A 7,507-nucleotide genomic window follows, 5' to 3' on the forward strand; every position below is an offset into this window, starting at 1 on the left:
TTTTCTTCCTTTGTTCAGGAGCCTCTGACCAGGGTTGCTACCAGTCGGCCATCTTCCCAGAATCCCACATTTGTGCTTTGTTGTGTATTTGTTCATACCATTAATTATTATTCATAAGTTTTATCTGACCTGCAATTTTAGACATAGACATTATGCCTTGATGTCCCCTGAAGGCCTAGGACTCTACAGTTAATGGGCAATAAATACAAAAAGAACCATGGGAACTGATCACAGAGAGAGCCATGGAAAGTGAATGGACTTTGAAACAAGAAACCTGCAGAAGTCCTCGGACAGGAGCCTCTCATCTTGTGTAAGGGATTTTGTACAATTAGATCCAGTTAGCTTCTGCCTCCTCATTTGTTAAAGGGAGGAAATAAAAACATTTTATAAGTTGATGTGACAGCAAAAATAAGACACGAATATGGTTATTGTAATAAAGTACAAGGTCATATGCTTAGCATAGTCTATTTTTATATTTAAAGCAAAGATCATTGAAATGCCAGTATTAAGCACTGAAATACCAGTATTAAGAATTTAATAAAACATAAATACACTGCAAAGCCAGAAATAACACACTAAGTACTGAAATACCTCTGTTTTCCTATAATGATCAGCCTAAAATCAGAATGGTCTGGAGAAACCGGAAATGAAGGTCATCCTCTGAAGGTCACTTGTGAGAATGAACAGAGTTTTCATCCCCCCAATATCTCAACAAGTCAGTCCTGTGCCTAGAAACTCCAGTCACTTCTCTGACTATCTCCTCAGTCATCTAACAAATGTCCCACAAATTTCCTGTGTTCCAGACCGTTCTAAGTGCTGAGGACAAAGTAGTGACAAGACACCATCAACGTCTCTCAGCATCAGTGGTGTCCTCCTCGTCATTTGCATGTAATTCTTTGGCTGAAGTTCTCTTTTCATCTTCCTCTCTTGGTCCTATGTGCTTGACCCTTTAGGTCCTATGCGCCAGAGGTTGGACTGGTGGGCCTTGCTCAAAGAACTGGCACTCAGGGTTCCACAATACACTTCACACATGTATCAGGAGAGAACAGAGAATGTTACACAGGAAGGAGGCTGAACTAGCTGACCACGTTATTTATGCTTCTAGAAAATTAATGAATACCAAACTGCATAAGAGCAATTCTTCTAACCCCACATCACCTTGATTAGGAAAATAATTCCTGCACATTATGCAAATAAAAACCCCAAGTCTAACATTCATTTACTCCTTAGCTATTGCTTTGGACAATATCTGTTACGCGCCTAGGCTCCATCTCAGTTTTTAGAATGTGTTTCCCAGGAATCGCTGCATAACTAAACACATAAAATAATATTACTCAGAGAGAAAAATCTATATTTTCTGAGTGATTCATGGCTCTGCTCTTGCACTAGGGAGTATTAAAAAAAGTGAGACATAATTTCCAGTTAGGGAGAGCTCACCATCTGTTGGGGACAGAGATATTATGTATGGAACAATCAGCAAAGCCAGTGTGAAATACCCCAGTATTGCATTTTCTAAATCCAGTGTTAGTTGGGTGCTTATTGGAAAATCATAGTGCAGAAGTGCATTCCAGCACCTCTGTCCTGCAAAATGAAAGTATCAAAAATGTATATAGGCAGAAATTATGCATTGTGTCCTTGGAGACTCCTTAAACAGTGAGTACTTTGGACTAATGAAAGGGCTGGAGAAAATACTGTCATGATAGGGAAATAGCACCATGAAACAGTCAAGGTCAAACGTTCACGTAGGGCAAGGTCCGGTAATAAGGTCGTACGTTCATTGTGAGGATGAGTGAAGCTTATCACAATTCTCACCTGTTTAGAAAATGAAGTATACATTTGTGAATTTTGCAGGCTTTGCATCTAAAGCTCTGTTAATATTTTTAGATCCATTAGACCTCTATTTCTTTTTCAGTAATAATGAAAAATATCTTAGCAATGTTCACTTGTTCATCAGGTTTGGAGGAATACATGACATTTCACTACTTTTTAAATTAAAATCAAATTCCTCTCCTAAAGAAACTAAAAGGTAATTCTTTCACCGTAGATTCACCTGAGGGTAAGATCCACCTTGTCACACATCCATACAGCCAATAAATACTAGTTGGACGCCATGCTAGAACCTGCCATTGCAAACACAATAGGAAAGGACTTGACAAACTTTCAAAAGAAATAAAATGAAAAGAGGTTTGTTTTTGAAAATAGCACAGTATTCAGATGGTTCTATCAAAAATAAAGAAATTAGCCTCCTATCAAGTAGGTGGTTCATTAGTTATGCTGGCAGAACCTATTCCAATGGGATACCTAAAGTATTATAAACCAGTAAAATGATTTGGAAGAAAATACTTTTAGCATTCTATCCTCAAAAGGTAAGATTATTGCCTAACGAAGGTTAGCAACAGAAGTGAAATTGGTAAGATGAACCATAAGCAAATTTATACAGCAATTTAAAATGACCAACTATTTTTAAATTGCACACGAATTTTATGGATACCCTGTATTGTGGATGCACAATTCAGGAAAATTATCTTTTTAGAGTCTGTCAATCATTATGATAGTGGTTCTCAATGAAGAGTTATTTGGCCCCACCTCCTACCCACTGGGATACATTTGCAATATATGGAGGTATGTTTAGCTGTCCCACTGGGGGGCTGCTCCTGGCATCTGGGGAAGAGAGGGCAGGGATGCTGCTGGACACCCTGCCAGGCACAGGTCTGCCGCCCACAGCAAAGGATGACTGGACCCAAAACGTCAATAATGCTGATGTTCAGAAAGCCTAGTTTAGACTGTCTAAATGGTGAGGAAAAGCTGAAGCAAGACCGACACAAGGAATTTCAGGCCAACTGAACTTCATTAGGTTCTCTGATAGGTCCTCAATCTGCAACAATCTTGCACTTAAAATCACAGTATTTGACCCAACTAGATAAGTCTTTTCATAATCCAAATTAAGCAAAAAAAAAAAAAAAAAAAAATTATAAAGAAACAAACGCTTTATGAAATAAGACTTAGGCCCAGCATGCCACAAAACTATCACAACGTCCTTGTCAAAAGCTATAATTTGGTTTATGACTGGTAAATCTGCAACAGTGTTGCTCAGAGTCTCTTTCTGGGAGCAAATCTGAGTTCCAATAGAATCCTTGGTGACAATAAAATCATTTTATATCACACACGCACATACCTTTAAAATATTTGCACCTCTGACGTACCACAATGATTACTACATTCTATGCACAAGAAGGACTTTGCCACCTCTGACACACTCAGCTGAAGAGTAGCCAAGGTGTGTCACATATTTGACTCAGAGACTGAGTTTGTCTCTACCTTTGATAGGACTGAAAAGACAAGCAGCAAGCAAATACTATCATAGTTAGAATCACCTAAAATGAACAGCAATTTCTTACTCCCGTGCATAGACACAGTTCACGCTGAATTACAACAATCTAGGACTCATGAATATGCAAAAGAAAGAGAAGCAATATTCATCAGTTTGAATGTTATTTAACAAACACATAGTGCTTATTAGTGCAAGGATCTGTTATAAGAGGTTTGAAAATATTAACTCAATCTTCATGTCAATCCAATTAATTAGATTCTACTATAATCCCAATATTTACAGATGAGGAAACTGAGATACAGAAAAGTTAATTCTCATGCTGTGCCATCAGAACCTAATTACAGCTTCTCTGAATTACTGTTACAAATTCCAACTGATCTTCTCCCCCCTCTTTCTTCTTCCAATCCCTATTTTACACTGATCCCAGAATCATTTTTCTGTACCTATCTAGTCATTAATGTCTCTTCTCAAAATTTCCAACAGCTTCTGATTTCTCACTGGGTAGCAAGATTGTATTTTTCATAAGAATAGCTAGCATTTTTTCCTTTTCGTACCTTCTGTGTATAAAGCCTGGCAGTAAGCACTTCCCGTGCCTTCTGTGATTCAAGCCGAGTTGCTGTGCTGTGGAATCGTGATGTGGAGCACAGGTTCTACCACACCTGACCCAAATCTGTATCTTTTTTCCCTGCTTCCACATCTTCCTACAAAAGGACTGATCACTTCCTTTATGATTCTCTCCTGCTTTCTTGGTTAACCCGACTCTTCCGCCCTCTCAGAGCAAGGTGCACCATTCACTGTCTTCACAATGCACCTCAAACATAACACCATTACCATAACCCTGATCGTGTATCATTATAATCTATCATTTATATGCCTGTCTCCACTAATGGTTTTGGAGAAATGCATCCCAGATTCACTTATATTCCCGGCACACAAAAGGTACTAAACAAATTTACTGAAGGTATGTCTCAAGAAGTCCAGGGAAGAAAGTGAATGTTTGTTGTCATCATGGAGTAGCAGAAAAATCCATATCTGCTTCTTTGATCAAACCAGAACACTACGTACAAAATTGCACAGTGTGCAAATGTGCAAACTGAGGCCAAATTTCAGATGTCATTTAAAATGTGGAAGGGAAAAACTACTCGGAGAGTTGGAGAGAGATTATTTCTATACTCAAAGTGATGTCTGGGAAATGGGATGGGGATGAGTGCAGAAAGGAAAGTGTGTATTCAGTTGACCTCCCTCGGACAAGTGGAAGAGAATGAAGGTCTAATAGAGGAGATGGGGGATCCAGCCCAACATTCTCACATAAAACTTTCCATACACAAAATAAAGGTTTCTAAGTGAATGGGACTGGCAATGGAGAAACACGAAGTAGTTGGAAGTGACCTTACTGTACCTGAATTGCTGTAACTCTCTTATGGAACTCGTGGGACTCAAAACTTTCAATTTTGCCTTCTAATTATTAACATGGGTACCTTATCTTCCCAAACAGAAAATATTCCACTGATGATAATATTTTCTACTCCAATTATGTGACTGACACATAGTTGATGTCCAAACGAGGTTTGATAATCAAATAAAAATCATGATTAAGATTACAAAGAAGTAGGGAGACTATTCAGCTATACAGAATGTAAGAAATGAAAAATTAGTTTTTATTCTAAATTATGGTGCATTACGAATAAGATATTGCCTCAGAAAATGCAGCATTGTCCCCGGAACGATTCCTGCTTCAGCTTTTCTTGCAATAATGTAACTTGATATTTCTATCAGACCTTTCCCTGGAGCTCAAAGTACCTGTGAATATTTCATTGATTTATCCTATGTCCTTTGAGAGAATCAAGTGTACAGAATATAGCTGGTTCATAATAGAGAAGTGAGTGAACTTTAATTAAGGTCCAAGAAAAAAGTTATTGTTTGAACATGGAAGAAATAAGTTACATAACAAATGTACCGATCATGTATAATACTCCTAAAAGTAAAATATTGATACAACATAATGGGACTATTTTCTTAGTATATATTTAATAGTAAAAAGCTGAACATTGTTTATCTCTAGAGATGATGGGATTTTTTCCTTATAAACATATTCAGAATAAGAGACTCATAAATTGGTTACTGACACTCAGGTGTTTGATAATTAAAGTGATATTTGCTTTCAGAATTTCGGTGGCTATTTAAAGCAATCTCCGGTAGAATCCCATTTCCAAGAAAGAGATGCAATAAAAATGAGTTCAATAATAATGACGACTATCTGCCATTATATAAATAGGGGAAATGATCTTGCTAACTGCCCTTCCCTGTTAATACAGGCAGAACCCCGGTAGTCTCAATAAAGGCTCCAAGATAAGACTGTAACATACCATCAGTGTATAACACCCAAAATTATTAAAGTTTCCCCAGGTGACTATTTTTTATCTCAAAATCTGGTTTGAAGAAAGCTATATTGAGGTGTGAAAACCTATTTCATGCTCTGTCCAGTCAAGTTAGTGTTTATCAATCCAGGTATCTGAACAAACTCGGAACTCCTTAGGTCTATAATCTCTACTTCAAGGGAGGGAAACGAAACAAAAGGATTAGGAGCGTATACGTCTAAGAGCAGGCCCCTGGGGGAAGGTGGCAAAAGGCCCATACAAGAAACTCATTTTTTTTTCTAACATAAAGGACAAACACAAAATAAAAGGGTGACCTTAGAACAGACCAATGTAGGGACCGTCCCCCAGCTCTCTCCAAGAACTCTAAGTTGTGGCTCATTTCGTAGCAGAGGGGCTGATGGGCTAACACTACAATAGGAACCGAGATGCTCTTTCCTAGGAATGGTGATAGGTCTGTAATGAGGAAACCAAGATGCACCATCTGTTCCTCTGGAACAAAGAAGACTGATTTGGGTTTCATGAGCCAAAACCATGCAAAGAACTTAGGGCAGTAGGGGACACACAGTTAAGTGCGCAATAATTAGCATGGCTTGCTTATGGAATTTTATTGGCTCAAAAGCAGTAAGTTCTGAAGACGTAGCCTTGAGTTTTGTCTGAGAAATTGATGGCCTTACAAGCCAATTTTTATTTTTTAAGAAAAGTAGGTGAGATGAAGGGCTCAACTACAACTTCAATGTTACCTAAGAAACGCAAACAAGGTAATCTAATCATTTGTACCCTCGTATTCATTTGAAATTTTAAAATGAAAGAAAAACTCTAAAAAAATTAATCAGAGTTGTGTGAGCTGCTTTTTGATTTAAAGAGATGGCTAAAATTCCTCCTTTTCTGAGATGAGTCCTCGTGGAGAGAGTAAAGAACACAGAAAGAAAGCTTGAGGCAAACGCAGATAAGATTTGTAAAAGGGGATGTAGATGAAATGTGGAAAGGATATAAATGTAGAACAGGAGCCCAAATGTGAGCGAGGTAAAAAGAAAATGCCGATAATACGGGACATGGAGCATGTCAAACTACTGACAAAAACATGGCTATCCAGAAAAAGTCCAATTAGGTTGTGAATATTTTATAAGCAGCTTTGCAGTTTGGCATCGAAGAGGTATTAAGCAGATTGATGTTAATAAAAGAGTGGATAGAACGTAGCTATAGATGAAACTGTATCACACTAGGCTGGGCTCTAGCTGAAAGGCTCAGAGATCATACAGGGTTGTTTCAGCACAAAGCAGGAGTGTAAAGCCACCTTAAGAGAACCCCAGGGTAAGTAAAATAGATCGATAGAGGCGGGAAATCCATGAAGTATCTCCTAGCTTCCTCCACTTCATCTCTGTCGCATTCACTGGGTTTTAACCTGAGGCCCAACATGTTTTATATGTCTATAAGATAGTTGGCCTGTATTACAGAGCCTTACAATGTGCCCATTGAAAGTATCATCCAGACCACCACCTGTAGTAGTTCAGGGAGCTCACTTCACAGGGGCACCTGATGGACAGAGCCAGGAGAAATGACACCTGCCCCATGCTCTGTCCATGCCCAGTGAGCCCGTGCACGTCTGTGAATTTGTAAATTAACTAATAGTTACTCATAGTGATTCCAGTATAGGCTTTAAACTAAATCATATTTGGAATTAAGTCCCAACTCCATCTCTCATGTAAGAGTGGCCTTGTCCAAGAGACTTATCCTCCCTGACCTGACATCCATGTGTAAATGGAAATGAGAATGGTCTCACACACTTTCAAGGCTGTTA

This window comes from Otolemur garnettii, unplaced genomic scaffold (assembly GCF_000181295.1).
Source record: "Otolemur garnettii isolate 467f Iridium unplaced genomic scaffold, OtoGar3 scaffold00039, whole genome shotgun sequence".
Lineage (NCBI taxonomy): Eukaryota > Metazoa > Chordata > Mammalia > Primates > Galagidae > Otolemur > Otolemur garnettii.